The following is a 23,389-nucleotide window of genomic DNA, read 5'->3' as shown; positions in this document are numbered from 1 at the left end:
TAAGATTTTTTCCCCCATTGAGAAAGAAACTGGAATGTTGAGTGCTTGGACAAGTGAATATTGAGCTTTGCTCACTGCCAAGGTCATGGCTACAACTGGAGAAATATTCCCGCTGATCCCTCGGGATCCTGGAGTTTCGCAGGCAACTTTCACCTTCCACAGGTGGGAGGGAAAACCAGGATCACTGCAACAACCACGACTGGAATTTTTGGATGGATACAACCACAAAAGAGATTGAAGAAACACAAATTATTGAGAGAAAGAACAAAGAGCCTCAGTACCTTCTCAGGAATGCTTAGATCTGCTGCACGCTCCAACTGCAAAGGGGAAAAACGAAGTGTTTGTGTCTGTAAATACCCTATAAATACCTGTAATTGGATGTATTTCATGTAAATAGGATAACGAGGACATTTCAACGATCTCCACTGTTGTACATAACCCAAACTTGCTCTCTTCTTTTCCTACACCCCCACTGTAGATTGATTTGGGGTCATTGTCGAGTCTGTATCTGGTTGAGTTCCAAACTGCTCTCACTTTTACCTCAAGGGTTTCATGTTCTTTATGTACATTTTATAAAGAAAAAAGAAACCACTCTGGATTTTTGGGTACCTTTTCCATTGCCAGCAGTATTTTCTGTCTTTTCTGATGTTTTCTGCTCCGGGATCCACCGGGATGAAGGGGAGGGATGGGGTTTGGTGGGGGATATTCCTCGTTCCATATGTCCCTTGCCCTCCTGGGAAAGTAGGAATGTGTTTCCTTATCCCTCCACCTCTTGCTAAGTACTGAAAGGTTTTAATTAGAGCAGGAAGAGACTGGGCCACCCTCTTCCCTACTGGGGCCAGTCCTTCCCTTGACTGGTCCCAGGAGAATTTTTCCAGCTTCATGGCCAGTTGAGGGTCAAAATCCATTTCTTTGGTTTTCCATAATTCCCATTTAATCCCTGGGAAGCAAACCAAGAACATCCTGCATGAGGATGTGTGTGTGCCTTGTTTTGGAGCACTCCTCCTGTGCCGTGTGGGAATAGAGGGATGGGCACATGGAGCTCTCCTGGGAATCTCAGCCTGTGTGTAACGGGCTGGTGCAGCACAGCACCCCTGGATCACTGCATGATGATCCCAAACTTCTCATGGTTGTTGGATACATCGTTCAGTGTGGAGGTTGCCCATCAGGAATTCTACGGTTGACGTCCATTCTCTGCTGCAGGCATGGCCTGGGTATTCCTGGTTTTGTCCTGCTCTTCTACTGGGACTAAATCTCAGAATCATGGAATTGTTTAGGTTGGAAAAGCCCTCTGGGATCATCGAGTCCAACCATTGCCCAGCACTGCCAAGGCCACCACTGCCCCTTGTCCCCAAGTGCCACATCCACAGGGCTTTAAATCCTGCCAGGGATGGGCACTCCAAACCTCCCTAGGCAGCTGTGTCAGGGCTGGACAGCCCTTTCCACGAAGAAATTCTTCCCAATATCCAAATTAAACCTCCCCTGGCCCAGCCTGAGGCCGTTCCCTCTCCTCCTGTCCCTGTTCCCTGCCAGCAGAGCCCGACCCCCCCGGCTGCCCCCTCCTGTCAGGGACTTGTGCAGAGCCACAAGGTCCCCCCTGAGCCTCCTTTGCTCCAGCCTGAGCCCCTTTCCAGCTCCCTCAGGAACTCTCCAGCCCTTTCCCAGCTCCCTCAGGAACTCTCCAGCCCCTTCCCACCTCTTTGTCCCTGGACATGCTCCAGTCCCTCCATGTCCTGTTCCTGGGGATCCCAAACCTGTCCCCAAAGTGCCACTGTCCATGTTGGTCTGTGTGGGGACAAACCTTCCTAGAACCCTTCAGGATTTTCCTGTGGGTGAAATGAGACCATGGTAATGAAAGCACACTTTGTTCTTTGTCATGTTTTCCTGTATTCCCTTGTTTCCTGTTTTTCCTGCCTTTTTCCATCACGGAAAAGGCCTCCATGATTTTCCACCATGGAAAACGCTCCCATCATTTTGCTGATTGGATCAGTGACTGTCAGCTGTCAGTGTGACCACACATCCAAATGGATTCCTGAGGGAAAACTCAGAGTTCCCAGAGGAGTCTTGCTCTCCACAGGTGGTGACAAACAGCAGCACACTGGAATTCATGGCTTAAAAAAGAGAAACTTTTCCATCTCTTGTTTTTCAGCCTAAAAAATCCCATTATCCCATTGGATCTCAGAACCTGAAGTCATTCCACAGGCCATTATCCCATCCTGGGGATATTCAGTGGTGACACTTACGGGGTGGAGAACTTCATCCCATTGATCTGCTCCATCTTCCCTCCTGGAAATTGGATTTTGGCTCCACATTGGGCCTGGAAGAGACCCAAGGGCACATCCCATGGATACAAACACAGCCCGTGTTATCCATGTTTCTGTTGGAATCATCGAATCCCTGAGGGTTTGGGTTGGAAAAGACCTTAAAGCTCATCTTGCCCATAGGCAGGGACACCTTCCAATATCCCAGGTTGCTCCAAGCCCCATCCAACCTCCCCTTTGGAATTACAGGAAATAAATTGGATTACACCCCAAGACTTGAACCTCACTGTCCCCATCCCACCCAATTCCATAAAGATTTGTGGAAGTTGGTTCACACAAACATCCGAGCAAAAATGTTTGATTTTGGCCATGTTCTCCCAGAAACTCCCAAACCAAACCAGTAACATCCAATCTATCTTTGGGATAGATTTTAACAGGTTTTTGGAAACTTTATCTGCGGGAAAAGGACCAGTGTGGGATAAAATGGGATCAAGCCTGGCCTGTAAAATGCATGGATGTGTGAATTTCTGCTCCTAATCCACTGGCAATTTTTGTGGAGTTGACATATTCCTGCTCTCTGGATGCAGCACTGCCAGGACTGTCAGATTTGTCTCCCTAGGGAATATTTTTGATTCCTCTTGGAGGTTTTTTTGGCACGTTGCCTTGTGGTTTTTTTCCTGCCAGGAGGCCAGGGGTGTATTTGCAAGGATTAAAGTATTACTGGAGTGGCTCCAGGCCTTTCCTAATCCCCATTATTCCCTGTAATCCCACCACGACACAATGCTTCTCTGACATCGCTTAATTATGCGCTGCAAATTAATTGAAAAAAAAAAAAAGCTGTAAAATGACATTCTGAGGAGGGATCTAAATCCCAATTTCTTTGGCATGCAGCAAAAATTGGTAGTTTTGCTGTGTTCAGTAATCCTTGACATTTCCATCCTAATTCCTCAGGGAACAAGGATTACGCAACCTCCTGGGAATGGATTTTTGCAGGATCTCAGGCCTTTCATTTTAATAAATCTTGGAATGTTTGTCCCATTTCTAAGGGGCTTGAAGGGCAGTTGGGATCCCAGGAACAATTTAGAGGTGGGGTGGTTTTCTTTGGAATGAGGCACTGGCTAAGGAATTTTATGCCTGTTCCCTAGGGAGGCTGAGTTTGTAGGGAATATTCCTGGGAATATTTAATGGCCATTAAAAAGTCCAGCCAGGAAAAATGCTTGGAGAGGGAGTTCATGGTTCAGGTTTTGCCCCTGGATCCCTGGAAGTGTTCCAGGCCAGGTTGGCCATTGGGCCTTGGAGCAGCCTGGGATTGTGGGAGGTGCCCCTGCCCATGGAATGGGTGGGATGGGATGGGATTTAAGGTCCCTTCCCACCCAAACCAGCCTGGGATTCTCTGGAATGGCCTGAAAATGCCAACAGCTCCAACCCTGCAATGCCTGAATTAAGGGATGTTGAGGAACAGTGGCCATGGAAAGGTAAGAATCCCTTGGAGTTCTATTATTATCATTTTTTCCCACTTTTTTTGCCACCAACCTCCTGGAATCAGTTCCAGCATCCATCAGGAGCTGAGGATTAGGAGAGGATCAAGCACTGCTAATTACACTGCTAATGAGGTGCTAATCAGGGACCCTAATGACTCCAGCACCACCACTCCAAAGCCATTCCAGGCTCCCAAATCCTGGTAGGATCCTGCTCCAGAGAGGTTCTGCCTTTGGCATCTGCACGGGGAAGGGCAGAAGGGATGGGAAAGGATTCAAAGAGATTTTGCATGGGGAGGGACAAAGTCAGGGCTGCAAAAGAGGAACTGAGAGGGGTCTGGGAAATCTGGGAGGGTCTGGAAAAGGAGTGGGAATGATTTTCCATGTTTCCCATAATTCAGAGGGAATCACTCAGCTGTAGAATAACTTTTGTTCCTAAGTTTGGCTCAATGGACAAATCACAGCCTCCTGTGTTGTCTGGCTGCTTTTTCCCACTTATTTCCTAGAAAATCCCACAGGCAGGGACACCTTCATTCCATAAAACATGGAATGGACGGGAATAGAATTGAATCATGGAATGATTTGGGTTGGGAGGGACCTTAAATCCCACCCAGTGCCACCCCTGCCATGGCAGGGACACCTCCCACTGTCCCAGGCTGCTCCCAGCCCCAATGTCCAGCCTGGCCTTGGGCACTGCCAGGGATCCAGGGGCAGCCCCAGCTGCTCTGGCAATTCCAGCCCAGCCCCTGCCCACCCTCCCAGCCAGCAATTCCCAATTCCCAATCTCCCATCCAGCCCTGCCCTCTGGCACTGGGAAGCCATTCCCTGGCTCCTGTCCCTCCAGGCCTTGTCCCCAGTCCCTCTCCAGCTCTCCTGGAGCCCCTTTAGGCCCTGCAAGGGGCTCGGAGCTCTCCTGGATCCTTCCCTTCTTCAGGTGAACATTCCCAGCTCTCCCAGCCTTTCCCCCCAGCAGAGCTGCTCCATCTCTCAGATCATCCTGGTGCCTCTGGATTTGCTCCAAATGGGATTTTTAAGCTCCATGGTGCAGTTACGACCTCACTCAAACCCCTGCAAGGTTGACACTTACAGGAACAAGAGCTCCTTGAGCATCCAAAGCCCTTTTTGCTGGGAATGCTTCTTCCACAGGCAGTTCCTGGCAGCTTTCCCACATGGCTTTGGGAGAGCTGGGAGTCCTGCAGCCACCCCCAGCCCACAGAGACAACCCCACTTTGGAGATGAAAGTTAAAAATCCCAGAATCCTCCTATTTCCCTCAGAATCCTCCTATTTCCCTGTGTTTTCTGGGAGATGATGGTGGTTTTATTATCCAGAGTGGAAGATCCTGCCAGGAGCTGCTGCCTCCCCCCTGGCAGCCCCGTGTCCCACTGAGCTTTGCCATCATTCTCACAGCGCTGTTGTTCCCAAATTTGCATCCCGAGCTCCTCTCAGGCAGCCTCATTATTCCCAACATTGAGCAAACTCCCCAGGACCTGTGTTCCCTACACGATGCTGTCCCAGATGTTCCCCGGACTGAATCCAATGGGAAATGCCAGGCTGCGCTTTCCATCAGGTGTCCTGATAAATAAATCTCTTTAATTAAAGGCAGCTCTTGATTTCTTTTTCTTATCTCTTGAGTGGTCAATCTGCCCAGCTTTATCTGCATCTCAGTATTCCTGTGTGTTCCGAGCCAGCAGGGAATGGGATCAGCAGGGAGAAGCCTCTTGCTGGGCGAGCAGCAGGACCCGTAATTCCAATTAGGAGGAGCTCTAGGGGCGGTTTAAGCCCCAGCTGGGCTCTCCCTGTGCCTGCAATCACCACCCATTAGCAAGGAAGATGATTTAGGAGCAAGTCTTGGAATATTTTCTCCATTGAAGCAAAAAAAGGATTTGGATTTGTCTCGTTCCTCATGTTCTGTGAGGAGAAGCGAGGCTGAGGACATTGACCCCCTGACATTATTGACCGTTGACCACTGACCATTGACATTATTGACCCCTTGGAAGGGACATTATTAATTCCTGGAAGGGACATTATTCACCCTTTGGAAGGGACATTATAAACCCCTAGAAGGGACATTTTTGACCCCTGAAAGGGACATTATTAACCCTTGGAAGGGATGTTCACCCCTTGGAGGGAGATTTTTTAACCCTTTGGAAGGGACATTATTGACCCTTGGAAAGGGACATTTTTAACCCCTGGAAGGGACATTGTCATCCCCTTGGAAGAGACATTTTTAACCCTTGGAGGGGACACTTTTAAACCTTGGAGGGGACATTTTTAATTCCTGGAAGGGACATTTTTAACCTTTGGATGAGGTGTTTTTAACCCTTGGATGGGACACTGTTGACCTCTTAGAAGGGACATTATTAACCCTTGGAAGGGACATTATTGACCCCTCGGAAGGGACATTTTGACTCCTTGGAACAGACATTATTAACCCTTAGAAGGGTCTCTCCAAGGCTGATAGAATGAGGGGAAGGTGCAAAAGAACATCAGTGATGATTCCCAAGGGAATGGGAAGAACAGCCCGGAAGGAATGTTGGTAACATCCAGAGGAACAAGGACATGAAGGGAACAACCCCCATTGTCACCAGGAGTTCCTCAGCCTGAGGAGAGCTCCTGAGGGGGTCCCTGTGGGTGAATCCCAATCCATGTCCTGGTGCTGAATTTGGGCTGGGGCAACCCCTGGGATCAGTCCAGGCTGGGATGAGCAGATAGAACAGTCCTGGGAAAGGATTTGGGTGCTGTGGGTGAGAGCTGGAAATGCCCCATCCCAGAACCCTCCATGCCCTGGGCTGAGCCCCAGCGTGGGCAGCAGGAAAGGGATTGGGATTCTGCCCCTCTGCCCTGCTCTGGTGAGGTCCCACCTGGAATCCTGGCTCCAGCCCTGGATCCAGCACAGGAAGGACCTGGAGCTGCTGGAGAGAGTCCAGAGAAGGCACCAGGATGAGCAGAGGGATGGAGCAGCTCTGCTGGGAGGAAAGGCTGGGAGAGCTGGGAATGTCCAGCCTGGAGAGGAGAAGCTCCAGGGAGAGATCATTGTAGCCTTGCAGGAAAAATGGAGAGGGAGGATTTCCAAGGGCTGGAGGGCCAGGAGCCAGGGAATGGCTTCCCAGTGCCAGAGGGCAGGGCTGGATGGGAGATTGGGAATTGGGAATTGCTGGCTGGGAGGGTGGGCAGGGGCTGGGCTGGAATTGCCAGAGCAGCTGGGGCTGCCCCTGGATCCCTGGCAGTGCCCAAGGCCAGGCTGGACATTGGGGCTGGGAGCAGCCTGGGACAGTGGGAGGTGTCCCTGCCATGGCAGGGGTGGAACTTTGAAGTCCCTTCAATCCCAAACCATTCCATGATTCTGTGATGTTTAAGGTGATGGTGTAGCTGTCACATCCCAAATCCAGCCCAAATCCTTCCATGATTCTGTTGAAATCCATCCCATTCCATGATCCTTTTTGACTTGGGGGAGGAAAAACCTCTCCATGACCTCCCACCTCATTGACATGACAGGAGATCAAAGCCTGCCTTGCCCTAAACATCTCTGATCTCGTGGAATCTGTGATTAGGATCCAATCTCCCGGCTCCAGGAAATTGCTTGCAGGTGCCAGGAAGGAATTCCCCTCCAGCCACAGCTGCCTGAGCTCCTCCTGCCTGTATGTGCCTGGGAAAAGCTGAAGCAGCAGGAATTTCCCTCCGGATGGGGTGGCTGTGCAGGCTGTCCTCCATGCTGCTCCTCCGGGATCCCTGCCAGGTGTTCCTGTTCCCATTTTCCGGGTGCTTTGGCAGATTTGCAGGGCAGGCAGGAATTCCTGGCCGGGTGGAACTAATCGGGATTGTCTGGGCTGGCCTGGCACAGGGCAGCTCCTCAATCCCTGCCCAGGCATCCATGGCCTCTTGGTCTCCCGTGGCACAGAACAGCTTCTCCTTCAGCAAAGAATGAAAGATTTCCGTGTCCTTCCTGCCAGGAGAGCGGCTATCGGGATTTCTGAGGGAGTTTAATGGGCTGTGACATTCTCGTTATGATCCAGGTGATCGGAGAGTTTAATCTGCACTTCAGTGTGGGAATTTCTCCTCGGAGCAGAAGTTGATTTTTCATGTGAGTAACCAGGCAGGAACTTTATTTGTGGTGGATAAAGGCAGGAATATTGTCAAGGAACGTGTGGTGCATTCCCAATGGGAATCAGGCTTTTATAAACCTCTGACACCAGGCCCTGCCTAGAAAGGACTTTTCCAGGTGGATTTTTTAACAGGACAAGAGGAAACGGCCTCAAGCTGTGCCAGGAGAGGTCCAGGCTGGACACCAGAAGGAATTTCTTCATGGAAAGGTTGTTAAACCTTCGAACAGGCTTTTTTCCTGATGGGAATTTTCCCCACTGACGGGAATTTTCCCCACTGACAGAATTTTTTCCCCACTGACGGAATTTTTTCCCCATTGATGGCATTTTTCCCCACTGATGGCTCAGACCTGGGGACCCAACGGGGTCACCCTGTGCCCAGAGAGACCCAAATCCCCTACGGGCTCCATGAAGGATCTCTCCAGCTTGTTTGTGTGCATGTAGCTGCTTCTCCATCATTCCATGCCTGAGTTTCCTGGGAAATCTGTCTCTTAGGAACTTCATCCAGGTTTTCCTCACCACTTCTGATCAGACTGAAGAGGATAAGGTGGAAAAGCTCATGTCTGACCTGCTCTTGTGGATCTTCTTGGGAGAAGAAGTGAAGTGAAGGATCCTCGTGCCAGAAGGTGAAATCATGGCACGGGAATTCATGGAATGGTTCAACTTGGAAGGGATCACAGTGGATGATCTGATCCAAGCTCCCTGCTCCAGCAGGGCCATCACAGAGCACATGGCACAGGATATTCCGTGCTTTCTCCCAACGGGTCTCTTCCGGTGATGCCTTAGGATGACTCTGAATTCCGCCGGAAAATATTTTCCTTTTAGGACAAGTTCTTTCCAGGCTGTTCCAGCCTCTCCACAGCACAGGAAGGACCTGGAGCTGCTGGAGAGAGCCCAGAGGAGGCACCAGGATGATCCAAGGGATGGAGCAGCTCTGCTGGGAGGAAAGGCTGGGAGAGCTGGGAATGTTCACCTGGAGAAAGGAAGGATCCAGGGAGAGCTCCGAGCCCCTTGCAGGGCCTAAAGGGGCTCCAGGAGAGCTGGAGAGGGACTGGGGCCAAGGGCTGGAGGGACAGGAGCCAGGGAATGGCTTCCCAGTGCCAGAGGGCAGGGCTGGATGGGAGATTGGGAATTGGGAATTGCTGGCTGGGAGGGTGGGCAGGGGCTGGGCTGGAATTGCCAGAGCAGCTGGGGCTGCCCCTGGATCCCTGGCAGTGCCCAAGGCCAGGCTGGACATTGGGGCTGGGAGCAGCCTGGCACAGTGGGAGGTGTCCCTGCCATGGCAGGGATGGGATGGGATGGTTTGGAAGTTTCCTTCCATCCCAAACAATTCTGGGATGTTTGCAGGGTACTTTAGGAGCCACAGTGAAACCCAAGGGTTCCTCTGGTTCTCCCACACTCCTGGTGGTTCATCCCATGCCGCTGGAAGCCGGAAAACCCCCCCATCCCAGAGCTGGAGTTACATTTAAATATTTGGCCTTTTTTTGTTCAACTTCCCTCACAGAGTTGTTTTCCAAAATAATTTATAGGGAAGTGTTAGAATGCAAATAATATCCTTTTTCTTTTCCATAGACTCATTCAACATTTCCATTTCCATTTCCCTCCGAGTTGATTTATGGGAATTCTCAGCAGCCTTATCCATAATTCATAAACAATCCCTATTTTTTTATATCCCTTAAGCTGCTTTGATTCCCTCTTCCATATCCTTGATTCTTTCCTCCTTTTCCCTGGAAAAAGTGGTGCTGTTGCTATGGGAACTTCTCCTTCCCACCAGTTTTTGGATTTTCTTTTTTTCCCTCCTTTTGCCTTTCAGAAGGAACTTTTGCTCCATGACTGGATCCTTTCCCTTCTCCCTCCCAGCTCGGCTGCTTCAATTGGGAAAAGCTTTTCCCAGGATCTTAGCAATGCAGGAGGTTCAGATTCTTTAATTCCTGTTTTTTTTTTTGGGGGGGGGGGTTGGTTTGGTTTTTTTGTTTGTTTTTTTTTTTTGGTTTTTTGTTTGCTTTTTTATTATTTTTATTTTTATTAATTTAATTTTTTTTCACTTTTAAAACTTTTTAAAAATTTATTTATTGGTTCAGAGGGAGCTCTTGGGGGTTTTTTGGTTTTTATTTTAATTTGGTGAAGGTCACAAAGTCTTTGGAAAAGAAGAAGTTCAGGAAGAGGTGACAAAGCAACAGGAGAATTCCTGAGAGTGGGAAGAGAGAGTGGATGGGATGAGGTAAAAGCAACTTTGGAGCTTCCAGGAGCCGCTCAGGTGCCACCACCACCTCTCCAAGGCCCCAGAAGAGCCTCCTTGGCAGATCCCGTGTCCAGGAGGGCTTTGCACACCTTTTCCCAGGATTTGGGGCGGAGTTACAACATCCTGGGATTCTAGACCGGAGTCCAGGAGGTCACAGGAATTTCTCACCCTTTTGAAAGTGTCCCTCACCTGTGATGTCACTGCCATTGATCCCAAACCTGCAGTTAATTGCCAGTTAATTAATCATTAATCCACTTCAGCCCTCATTCGGTTTGTGATCCAAGCAGGTTTTTCCCTGAAATTCCCTCACACGGGATCAGAGTAAAGGATGGGATGGGATGGGATGGGATGGGATGGGATGCGATGGGATGCGATGGGATGGGATGGAATCAGTGGGATGGGATGCGATGGGATGGGACGGGATGGGACGGGACAGGATGGGGATGGGATGGGATGGGATCAATGGGGTGGGATGGGATGGAATGGAATCAATGGGATGGAATCGATGGGATGGGATGGGATCTGATCCCCTCTGCTGCACCCTCAGCCTTTTGGAGATGTTGGTCCCAAATCCACCAGCTCATCCCACAATTCCAGCTGGGATGGACAGACAAGGAGGAGATTCCCAACCTGCCCAGTTTTCCAAGTGCCTGAGGAAAATGATCGAGTGGGATGAAGGACCATGTTCCAGGATGGAATTGGACATCCAGCAGAAGGGACACGTTCCTACTTGCAGGGAAATCCAGCTGAGCCAAGTTATTCCCTGGTGGGATTTGTTTTGGTGGTGGCCACAGGTGTTTTCCCCACTGATGTCCAGCAGCTCCTCATGCTTGGAACCAGGAATTTCAGGCTCTTTGTGTATCTCCACCATTCCCAAGATCCATGAAATCAAAGGATGAATCTCTTGGCATTTCTCCAAATCCAAGATTTCCTGCTCAAGGAATCAAAGATTTCTCAGGTGAGATGGACCTGGAGAACGGAATTAAAACCACTGGAACAGAGCCAGAGTCACCTGGATTGCTTTAATTAATTAATTAGTTAATTATTGCTGCAATTAGGCTTGGAATGGCAAATTAAAATTAAAAAGCCAAACCCAAATAAAATAAAACCAGGAAGAATCCAAATGAATATTTCCAGTATGAAATGGATTGGGAAGTTTCCATGAACCTCTGGTGGGGAAAAGCAGGCAATGAAATATTTTAATTTCTTTTTATCTGTGTTATTAAATATTAAAATAAAACACAGCATAAAATACCCTCCCTCCCCCCTGCCGGGAATCCTGAGATATTCCAAGCCACATTCCCAGCCTGGAATGAGCCTGGAAAACCCCTCAGTGTGAAACACATCCCACAAAAGGGCCTTTCCTTTTGCAGCCCAAAAAGAGCAGGACCAGGGTGACTTTATAAATAAATAAATAACTAAATCATCCATATCCAGGAGGAAAGGAAAATTCCCAATTCCCAAAGAGCCAGGCAGCAGGAAGGGCTTCATTTATTTGGGGCTGGAGGAGGAATCGGCCCCAAGGTTTCATTCCTCACCTCCAGCATTCCCAGAACTGGCCTTTACAAATATTTGTGCAGCACTAATTTGAGATTGTGAATTAATACTTAATTTAATTAGTGCTGCAGTCTCTGAGGAGCTGGCTCACACGTGTTGGATGAGCACAACCTTGGCTTTTCCACCATGGATTTTGGGAGGTTTTTCCACTTCCTAAAGCGGAATCCAGCGGGGAGAATGTCACCTTTGTCGGAATTTCTGTTATTATTATTATTAGTGTTATTACAGTTATTATTACTATTATTATTGCTGTTATTATTATTCCCACATGGATTTTTCCAGCCTTGGTGCAATGCCAGCTGCAGGTGCTGGTTGGATCAAATATTCCTGACCTGAGGAATTCCCAGCCTCAACTCCATGGAAGCAGGAGAGGTTTGGAGCAGGAATCTTGTGGCTGTTGTGGGATTTCCCTGTCTCCAGTTGAATTAATGAAGTGGAATCCGGGATCCTGGAGATTTAATCCAGGTCTGACGGCATTCCCCAAACTCCTTTGTGTGTCCTTAGGGGATTTTCAATTTTTTGGGAACTTCAAATGAATAAAATAAATCCAGAGAAAATAATGGAGATGGGAATGTTCACCTGGAGAAGGGAAGGCTCCAGGGAGAGCTCCGAGCCCCTTCTGGGCCTAAAGGGGCTCCAGGAGAGCTGCAGAGGGACTGGGGACAAGGCCTGGAGGGACAGGAGCCAGGGAATGGCTTCCCAGTGCCAGAGGGCAGGGCTGGATGGGAGATTGGGAATTGGGAATTGCTGGCTGGGAGGGTGGGGAGGGGCTGGGCTGGAATTGCCAGAGCAGCTGGGGCTGCCCCTGGATCCCTGGCAGTGCCCAAGGCCAGGCTGGACATTGGGGCTGGGAGCAGCCTGGGATGGTGGGAGGTGTCCCTGCCCTGTCTTTTCCAACCTTAATGATTCCATGATTTTAAAACAGAATGATTCCATTGGAAAAGAGTGTGGGAAAGGTGTATTGGGAAGTGTTTGCCACAGGTCAGTTATTAGAATTATTAGAACCCTAGATGTAGTTATTAGAATATTATTCTAACTATTATTCTAGTTATTAGAGTTCTGGATAATGATTATTAACATTAATATCAGTGTTATTAATATTTATTCATTAATTAAATGGTAGTTTATTATAATTAAATTAATTCTTATTGATATTAACAGTATGCAATGACCCTGCAATCTGGAATCTGTTGGCTCTAATGGACTCTCATGGCTGGGGAATCTGAACTCCTTGAGAGCTCTCTCTGTTTTCTTGAAAAAACCCAAAATCCAGCAAAATTTCCACAACAACCCAATTCCAGGCAGTGATGCTGATCCTGTGTCCCAGCCAGGGTTTGACATTCCAGGATTATCCTTGTGAACTGGTGACAGATTCCCTGCTTGTGAAGAGCTCTGAGGGGTTTTAGAGCATGGGTCCAGGCTGGAAAAGTGGGAATTCCTTCATGGACACAGGTGCTGCTCCTGTGATGTATCCATGGTCCCAGTGAGCCCTGGATTTGGGAATATTCCCTGCTGAAGCACTCAGTGCTCCCCACAATGTTCTCCTCATTAAAAGGTGGGACCCCAAGCAGTGACCCCCAAACTGCTCCCATTTGGATCCTCCCTGTGTGGAGGAGACCCCAAGACTCCCTGGAATTGCAGGAAGGCCACGATTCCCTGCTCCCTTTCCATCAGGACTGGAATAGGCACTTCTCCCAGTGCCCAGGAGAGCTGGAGAGGGAATTTCAGCGGATAGAAACAGGGAATTCATCCCTCCCTCCTCCCAGAGCAGCAGGGGGAGTGTTCAGAGCTTCCCATCCTTCCTCCTGCAAATCCATGGAGCAACCGCCAATAAATGGATCAGGCAGCTCAAGGTTCATACTTCCAAAGGTTTTATTGGATTGTGTGCTTGAGGTATCATAGCATTTCCCTCGCCTGCTGCTAATTCCCGATGGAAAATCCCTGAAAGGGAAAGATTTTCCAGGCAACTTTCAGCGGGACTCAGCAAAACGTTTTAATGACGGATTCCTGCTTTTATTTCTGCTGAGGAGGCTGGGGCTGGAGACAGGCACATGGATCAGCAGGAATTGCAGGGCTCATAAATAAACCAGGACGAAATGAGATTCTTATTAAAAAAATGGATTTCTTTTCCTTTTTTATTTTCACTTGCTTGAGATTTAATTTTTAAATCCAAAGGAAAGGGATGAAAGCATCCGTTAATTCAGCCCATGATGACTTCAGCAGAGAGAATGAAAAGGAAGACAAAATGTGCTTTTTCCTCCATGTATTTGTGAAATTCCTCAAGTTTTTCACAATTCCTAAGGCCAGGATGGTGTGGTCAGAATTCCTGGCTTTTTCTTATCACTCCATATTCGACTTGGGACAAATAAATAGAAAACAATGGATAATTCCTGCTATTTCCTGGTGCTGCCTGAAGCAACATGAATTTCTCCACTCCACAGCATCCCATATATTGTCCCATAAATAAAGAACAGGGTATTCCCTCCGAATGACACCATTCCCAATATTTCTGCCTTTCTGTGGAATTCAAATCCCTCCCTCAGCATAAAAACACCCAAGGAATGATTTTGTCACAGGCCAGGACAAGCTCTGAGTTCGAAGCTTCTCAGAAAAGCAAATGAAAAGATCCAAGGAAAAGAATTTAAGGGATAATCAGGAGAGGAATAATATAAGTTGGAAAGGCCAGGTTAAAGGCTGGGCTTGTTCTGGGGAGAAAGGAATTCCCACCTGGCTCCAACTTCCTGTCAGGAATTGTAGGGAGCAAGATTGAATTCCTTTCTCTGTCACTGCAGTGGGTGGGGAACAGGGAAAAACATTTCAGATTTGGATTTTCCAAGATTTTTGGACTCTCAATGCCAGGATATTTGTGTAAGAAAATTGGAGGAATAGATTGCGGCCTTCCAGGACCTGAAGGATCTGTGGGAAAGATGGAAAGAGACAACTTCCAAGGGCAAGAAGGCTAAAACCCAGGCTATAAAGATATAACTGGTTTGAGAGAGGGAAAGCAGGAGTCAAGGGATCTGGATGTCTCAACACCATGGAAACATTAAATTAAATCCATTAAAACATCTATTAAATCCAGGCATTCCAATTCTCCATGAACACAAACTCCTGGCTGAAGGTTTATTAGGGTCCAGTTAAAATATCTGCGGATTATTTTCCTCCCTTTCTTACCTGTCCAAGGCACAGCCATTTCCAGGGAATGAGCAGCAATCCCATATTCCATGAGCACTCTGACTTCCAGTATTTATTATTTCCCAGGGTGTATTTTCCCACCTCAAACATTTACGTGGACATTTAGCACGGTTACTTATTCCAGAGAAAAAACTGCTGGATTTATCCAAATGTTATTATGTGCAGTAAAAAAACCCCTCATTTTCCCCGCCGAAGCTGTGGTTTTATCCCAGAAAATTGGGCTTTTTATTTATTTCATTTTCCTTCTCAGCAGTTCCCAGGAATGCAAAATGACAAAACAATTCCCGGTACAATAGAGGCGTTCTTGGGCTGCTGGAGTAACTCCTGGCAGTGGGAAGTTCATGGAAATCTCTGCTCTGGAGGTGGTTTCAGGAATGGCAGAACATCAAAAATGCGTTGGAATTTTGCCTCCAATGTTGCCTGAAATCGCCTGGAAGTATCTGTGGATTTTCCCCCCAAAGAGCCTGGAAATGCAAATTAAAATTCAATAATTTGTTCATTACCTTCCCGAATGCAAATAACGTTCTCTAAACGCTTGGAAATAAATGTCATTGATCCTTGGGAGGCCGAGCAGCTCCGCAGCTGCCAGCACTCTCCCTCAGCTCATGGATTAATTGTGTTCCCTCTGCTGCCTTATTTCCACATGCCAAATTCCACATGTTCCGGGTGAAATTCACCTGAGGGGGAAACTTGACGTGCAGAGATATCGAATGGCTTCAGGTTCCACTGTGCAGAAGGTCCAGAATGACATCGTGTTATCCACACCCGCAGGACTGGACGCCCCTGCACGTCCCTGCCAGCCTGGAGAGGGGTCTGTGCTCAGTGGTGGGACGGTGACGCTCTGCAGGCCGAGCGGAGGGACCTTTGCAGATCCTGCTGCCCACCCTCACCGCAGCCAAAGCCGCTGGCAAAGGAGCCTGGATTCACTGCTCCACAGTTAGGAAGGCTTCTGCTCCTGAAACAGCTGAGAAAACAGGGGCTGATACAAACGAAGTGAATCGATAAAAAGCTCGGTATTCATGGACAGAAACTCTCTGACTAATTAAAGTTAGGAAGTGGTGTGTTAATTACAGGCGGGCGGCACGGGAGTCGCCTCCTAGAGACGTGGCAGCCCCTCACACGGTGATCTGCCCTCTGTTTATTTCACCAAGAGTTCCACGTTAATCCCATACGTATCTCCAGCACCTCCCAGCCCCGCTTCCCATTAAAATGCGGTAATTAGTCCTGTGCACGTGCGCAGTTCTTTTCTTGATTTGGGCCGTGGTCTGGATTTGAGCCAGCGGTCTTGAAAGATGAAGTCGGGGATCTCTTCGTCACCATGAACTTCCTACCTGCTGTTGTGGGCAAGCCTCGGGAAGCCTTCTGGAGACGGTCCATGCCTCGTGCCTGTGTTTGATCACGCAATCTGGGTGCTGGCTATGATTCCATCAGCTTCTTTTGTCCTCAGGACAGTTCAGGTACTGTAAGCAAAGTTTCAGACAGGCACATAAGGGTAAATAGCACTGTACTACTTGGCTAAATTCCTAACTCTTCGTTGACTTCTCTTTAGGTTCAATCAGTACAAATGGCTTCTAACTCTTGGCTAAAAGTTTAACTCTTCATAATCTTAACTCAGAAGATGATGTCGTTTAAATGATTTTCTCCTGTGCTTATTATCTACACAGTTGGTAACCCTGGCTCAGGTTCGGAACCAGATTTTACATATGATTCTAGTCCAAAGTGTATCCAAAGACATTCATTTGGATACAGAACTAATAACTGACGTGTCAATCAGAGTGAAAAGATCAACAAAGTTTGTTTACAACTTGAGAACTGACTCAGATCTTACACTGGATAACATTCCAAGCTGATTGTATCTGCCCTGCCCTGGTTTCACGGTTACCAAACTGGCCCTGGACTAAAGATTGTTTATAATGATTGTAATTACAATTCTTGTTCATAGATCTATACTGCTGTTAGACACATCTTGTTAGTAGATATTTAGAATATTTAGAAGAGAGTCTCGACGAGGTAGAGGCCTTGTCAAGCCTCTAAAGTGGGGAAATGAAGCCTTGGGTTTTAACTTTCCTGTTTCTCAGACCCCGCAGTGCCTGGTGTGTGACTCTGCAGTTCCTTGTACCCTGTTCACTGCTGCTCTCTGTGCCAGGCACACAGAACAAAGCCTCTCCGGGCCTGCTCTCCAAGGACACCCAGACCGTCCTAGGCCCAAAAGTATAAACCAAAAGCCTCTACAGGGGGGCAAGCTCGGGGAAATTACATCATTAACTGAAGCTTTAATTGGAGAATGAACCCTGCTGTGCAAATGAACCCAACCTATAAAAGTGTGAAGAACTCGTGACCTGGGATGGGACAAACACCTGGGAAGCTACAAAATCTTGGGAAAAGACCAAACTGAGATTTACGTAGCTGCAGGAAAAATCTCAGGAATTCTGTGGGGAAAAATCCCAAAAATAAAGAAAACAGAGCTTTGAAAGTTTGACAATTCTGATAGAAATATTTTAAAAAGTCTAAATCATGGAAATATTTATTTTAAAACCTGATTTATGCTCTGCCTTGAATGAGCTCATTCTAATTGAGTGGAGAATTCCCAGTTCCTGGTGGATCCCTGGGATAATTTCACCACATTATGCCACACTGGAGATGTCAATAATCCGAAACCCAAGATTTCCCTCTCTGAGTTTCAAAGCTCAGCCGATGCCCCAGGCTTCCAAACCCAATAATTTTATTTTAATTAAAAAGTGTTCTGCCGCTGGAAATCGCTTCCCTGGCTGTTTCCATCTTGGAAACAGCAGGAGCATGGGAAGAAGCTCAAGTCTATTTTTATTTCAGAGTAATTCCCATGGCCATGGAAAAGTCAGGAATTATTCCAGTGCTCCTGTGCTGGCACAACTACAGATGTTGGGAAAACGGGAAGAGGTTTCATTGGAATTAAACCACAAAGACAGCCCAGCCCGAGCCCAGTTTGTAATTCTGGGTACAGTGGACTAAACTTTCTTGTTCAACCTTAGGCCAAGTCTAAAATTAAGTCAGATAAAATGATAATTATTAATGATTTCCATCTTCGTACAGCCATTTTTTTGCTGGATAGTGTAGAAGAGACTTAAATTGAGCTTATTAAAGAAGAAAACCAAGTTCATTGGACTCCACTCTCCAAATGAACCCAAATTATTTTAATTATGACTTTCCTAATTTACGTACCAACTGGTTTTAAATGGTTTTGGTGGTGCTGATGGATTTTTTTGCTTGTTTTTAATAAATAGATATTTAAACCCAACGTATTTCTAATTAAAACACATTTTCCTCATGAGCTCAGAACCACCACCACCCAAAGCAGCCTGACCTGTGCTGGAAGCTGAGTGGGGTGTCCAGGCCAGCCTAAACCTCCAGACGGCTAAGGATCACGTCAGGAGCTTGGAAAAATTGTGGGAATCGCCAGTTCTTAGGGAAGCACCTGGGCTGATCACTGCATTGGCTTCAGTGGAGATCCGACAAATTCTTCAGGTCAAGGAGAAAAAAAAAAAATTAAAAATACCGCTATTAATAATTTAAAAATGGTAGCTCCTCCTATGGGCAAGAAGGGAATCAAACCCCTCAAACATTTTCCCCCTGGCCTTGTTTGGACTCACACAATAAAGGCAACAATTCCTGCTTTGAAAACAGAAGAAGATCGATGGGTTGTGGACGTTTATCCCAGTTAGGAACAGTGGAACCAGTTTCCAAAGAGTTTTAGACAAGAAAGGCAAAATTCCCTCTGGAATCTCCTTGTGAGCTCTGTACCCTGCCCAGGGGAGCTGTGTCACCTCCAGGGACGGGATTTTTGGGATGTTCTCCAGGAGAACAACTCGGGAGAACGTTACAGCTTCCCATGGAAAGTGTTTTCCTTACTGGATGTCAGCTCCATCCATCCATGGATCCATGGATCCATCCATCCCCCCATCCATCCATGGATCCATCCATCCCTCCATCCATCAGAGCACTCAGGTGAGGGAAGGAGTTGGAATTCTTGCCTGACCATCTCAAAAGCACATTTTTCTCCTGGAGATACTCAGGGAATACGGGAATGAGGCTTCTGCAAAGGTGGAAATGTCCCTTTCCAGCTCAGCTGGAAAATGAGGATTCAGAGCCTCGGGATCTCTTCTTTTCCATGTGCTGAGGCACTTGGGGAGGATCCAGGTGAAAAACTGGAGCTAAAAGTGAAATCAGGAACAGGAAAAGCAGTTCAGGTGGGCTGGAAGTTGGGGAAGCAAAGCAAAGCAATTCCAGCAAGAATGAATTCCTAAAAAAAGAAATCAACCTCAAGACACAGTAAGTATTTATAATAAATGAGCATAATATGAAAGAATAAACAAGATGAGTGAAATAATGCAGGAATTAAGGCAGTTCCCTCTGAACAAGCCAAAAAATGAGTGGATGTGGCACTTCCCAATATGGATTAGAAGTGGGATTGGTCAAGGGTTGGATTTGATGATTCCGGAGGACTTTTCCAGCCTTTAGCTGATCACTCAGCCCCAAGCTGGGGAAGCACCTCTGGAGGCTTCTCCCTTCCTGCACATCTTTTTTTGGCTGCTTTTTCCTTGGAAAAGGAGCTTTGGGCTGTGCTGGTTATTCCTCAACCAAAGCACGTGTGGGGTAGATCCCTCTCCCTCCCCTCAGCAGATTTACAGGACTGCTGCATTCCTTTTTTATTTGAAAGTTCATTTTTCACAGGGATGCAGAACATGAGAGCCAATCCCAGGAGTTCACAGCCAGAGGTGGCTCTGGGATCCCTGCCAGCTCCAGGAGATCCCAGGCTCGGGGTGAGGGCTTGGGAGCATCACAGGGTCTGTCTGTGGAGGTGAGGAGATCCTGAAAAAAGCTAGCCACAAATTCCCAAGGAATTCCCAAGGAATCCAAAGTCAGCTCTTGGCTCCTGCCCTGGCTGGTATCCATCCATCTCCCTCACCCAGTCCCAGGTAGATCCCAGCAAAAAGTCACTTCAGTTGGAACAGCAGGAGCTGGAGGATGGGGATGAGTGGTTGAGCTGTACTTAAGCAGAGGCTGGATAAAACCAACCTGGAATTTAGGGAGTATCCAGGCTGGATTGCAGGTTTAGAGTCAATACAAGGAGCCACATGGCTTTGGCTGCCTGTGCTGGTCCAGAGGCAACAACCCAGAGCTTTTCTGCTCTGAAACTTCCCAAATTCCATTTATTTCAGTTATTTATGCCTGGAGTTTTCCAAAGGAATCTCAGCCAGGCCAGGAGTTGTCCCCATGTTCTACTCACTCATCTCAGGTGCACAACAAGGGGTTTGGTGGAGCTGACTTCAGAAATTTGGGGGGTTTTGTACACAAATCAAACCCCACGTTCTGCTCACTCATCTCAGGTGCACAACAAAGGGTTTGGTGGAGCTGTGGAAGTGTCTTGGTTCAGAGGGAAATTCCTCTGTTTATTTTCATTGCAGTTCCCTGGATAAATTTATCGAGGTCACCAGGATGGGAAGGACTCCCTGGCTCCATGAGGGTGGGATCAGCATTCCAGGCAGGTGGGAATCCCTCCCCAGCTGCCCACAGCAGGGCTGGGAACTGGCAGAGGAAATGGGCTCTGCTGCAAGGAAAACAGGGAAAAAATGTGCCTGGGAATTTGGTGGGACTTCAGGGATCGAGTGGAGCAGAAATGGTGCAGAGCCCTCGAATGGGCTGAAAAATAAAAATCTTCCACTTCAGTTCTCAATGACCTGAAAATAAATATCTCGATAAGCTCATCTTTGATATTTGGGGGAGGGTGAAATTCCCAGAGATAATTTCAGTGCTGGAGAAACAATTTCTCATTCAGCTGGAATGAAACGCTGGGGGAAAAAAAAACATTCCCTCAAAGAAAATGATCCTTTGTAGCTGCCATGAGCAGGGAATCAGGAGGGAGCTGAATTTTAGGAGTGGATCAAATGTCCAGCCTGGTCTCAGGGTCAGCCTAATTTGAATATTCCTATTTTTTTGTAGCTCCCTATGCATTTTTTCCAAGTCTTTTCAAAGGAAGGAGGATGCAGGGATGAAAGGGAATTTTTCCTTGCACTTTGGTGGCTTTTACCCCACTACAGCTCATCTTTTACTCAACAAAGCTGATTTTAAAATGATTTTTAATGGTTTTTCAGGTGCTGAGATGTAGAACAAACTAATTAGGCCTGGTGACAAATGACCTTGCGGATCCTTCTCCTCGATCCCTGTTTTCCCTTCACCTTTAAAGCTGGGAACAGAAATAATAGGGAAGAGTTCTGTAATAATTGAGGTGAAGGCTGTGGTTTGTTCACTCCAAGGTGATTGTGGCTTGGGTTGTTTATGGAAATGCAGGATTTAAGAGATGGGGAAGGGAAAGGGATAATAATTAAAATATTCCATTTTCCGTGATTTTTCTGGGCTCTGGGGAGAGGGGAGGGGCTGAAATGGAAAGGTCCATAAAGCAAGTATGTTACCATGGATAGGATCCATGAAAACACCCCAAGTCCCTCAGTTCAGCAATTCCTTTGGATATTCCTTCCCTCTAAATTTATTTCCCTGCACTCCAAGACTATCCAATTAAAAATAAGACAAAAAGAAGCCTGGAAGGACACACATCTACCAAAAAATATTATTCCCAAAATTATGATTTCTTCTGAGAAAAAAAATTGCTGTTCTGAGCCTTTGGTCAGGCTGGGATTTTTCCCTTTTCCATGGTTTTGAAGGGAAGTCACCATCCTACACTTTGGCATCCATAAAAAAGGGATTTAAAGGTTCTTACCTTGAACTCACGCCCAGTCCCAGGAAAATATTGACAGCAAACTCCAGATCCTGAGGGATAACGGATCTTGTTGGGTGGTGTTGGTCTTTCCTTGGCTTCATCCATCTGGAAAAAAAGATGGAGACAATGGGACATTTCCTTTTTAAAACTGGTTAATGGCACTTGTATCAGCTGTGGTGTCACTTCCAAGCTCTTGGCTACCACCAGAATAATTTGGGGTATTTCCTGAGGAATCCTCCACTGGAAGCTGGTCCAGATTCTTGGAATAAAGATTTTAGCCCAGGATATACTTAGGAAGGAATTTCTGGCTGGGAGGGTGAGGAGGCCCTTGCAAAGGGTGCCCAGAGAGGTTGGGAATTCCTCATCCCTGGAATGTCCAAGGCCAGGTTGGATGAGGCTTGGAGCAGCCTGGGATAGCAGAAGGTGTCGGGGTGGAACTGGATGGGCTTTGAGGGCCCTTCCAACCCAAAGCATTCCATGAAACCAAAACAAAAATCAAAAAATGCTGTTTGAAGGACTCTCCAGCTGATTGGGAAATTTGAACTCTCCAGCTGATTGAGCGTGTGGCAAGGAAAAATCTGGAATACTGCAATATAGAAAGCAGAATTCCAATCGAAACTTGACAAAACAATTGGTCTTGTTTCCAGCAGGAAACACAGTTTGCAACGTATTTAAATCCTGACAAGCTCCATCTGCTCCAACTCTGCTTCCCGATAATTTAATTACACCAGGTATCTGTGCCTGAGCCGTTCCCAGCATCAGGAGTAAGGGATTCATTAGCAGTGCCCTCCATGTGCTGTTTGTTCCTTCTCCTTTCCCTGGGATTTCTATCAGCTCCTTCCAAAGATTTATGTTCTGACAATCTCCATCTGGGCTGCTCTAATCCCATTTTCTGGGATGTGTTTGTTGTGTTCCACGGAGAGAGGGAAGTTGCAATCTTCCTTTGAGGAACGGGAGCAGCTTTCTAAAAGCTTGGGAAGACATGGAATTCCATGGAGTCAAAGGAGCTGCTTTTCCTACAAATAAAACTGGATTTTTCTGACCCCCAGCAACATTCCCTGGGTTCTGTCAGTGCTGCTCCTGTCAATATTCCTGAAATCTTGGCAGAGATCAGGGAAATAAATAAATAAACAGTCACAAAGGCAGATAATAAATAAATGAATAAATTAATTACAAAATTAATTAATTAATTAATCCCCCTTTTTTTTTCTGTACAGGCAGCACCAAAAAAGAGGAAGAAATTAAAAATTGCCTGAAAATGTTCAATTCCACGTGCTGATAGCAGATAAATTCACGGACTCAAGAAAATTTTACACAGCTCAAGTTTGTTTCCTTTTTAGAGTTCTCTCTTCAAGGAATAAAAATGGAACCATGTGAAGGCCTCGGGGGTTTGGCAGGAGAGCAAGGCCTGACTCAGTGGAATGTCAGGGAGGAGAGAAGGCCGAGGAAGTCTTGTCATGGAATTAGGAATTCCCATATCCATTCAGCATTCCCTCCAAAACCTCAGCCAACAGCACAGGCTTAGGCACTGGAAAGAAATAAAAAGATGTTTCCCAAGTCTCATCATTCTCTGGGTGATTTCCTGAGCTCCCCATTTCTCCTGGCTGGGGTTGAGGGCAGGATGCTGCAGGAGGGGAAATCCGGAGCTGAAATGATTCCATCAAGAGGAGTTTGGCACAGATAATCTGATTTTCTTTTCTGTTGCTGATAAGAGCTAAGACAGGCAGAAATGAATCCATTTGTAGTGCCCGGAGTGAATCATTGTAGGTGAAGCTGCAAACAGGGGCTGAGCTGGTTCCCTTCC

The 23,389-nt window shown here is 47.1% G+C and overlaps 2 long non-coding RNA genes across 2 annotated transcripts; both read left to right on the top strand.

The window, feature by feature from the left end:
- The first annotated feature begins 10,567 nt into the window (after positions 1-10,567).
- Positions 10,568-12,756, top strand: LOC104695881. Its single transcript, XR_002273204.2, has 3 exons — positions 10,568-11,040; positions 11,922-12,104; positions 12,565-12,756. It is a non-coding gene; the product is annotated as an uncharacterized LOC104695881 (long non-coding RNA).
- A 4,346-nt stretch (positions 12,757-17,102) lies between these two features.
- Positions 17,103-23,148, top strand: LOC109950889. Its single transcript, XR_002047808.3, has 2 exons — positions 17,103-20,356; positions 22,803-23,148. It is a non-coding gene; the product is annotated as an uncharacterized LOC109950889 (long non-coding RNA).
- Positions 23,149-23,389: the final 241 nt, after the last annotated feature.

The sequence above is a fragment of the Corvus cornix genome, chromosome 5, assembly GCF_000738735.6.
Source record: "Corvus cornix cornix isolate S_Up_H32 chromosome 5, ASM73873v5, whole genome shotgun sequence".
NCBI classification, from domain to species: Eukaryota; Metazoa; Chordata; class Aves; order Passeriformes; family Corvidae; genus Corvus; species Corvus cornix.
This window is presented reverse-complemented; position numbering and strand designations above follow the sequence as displayed.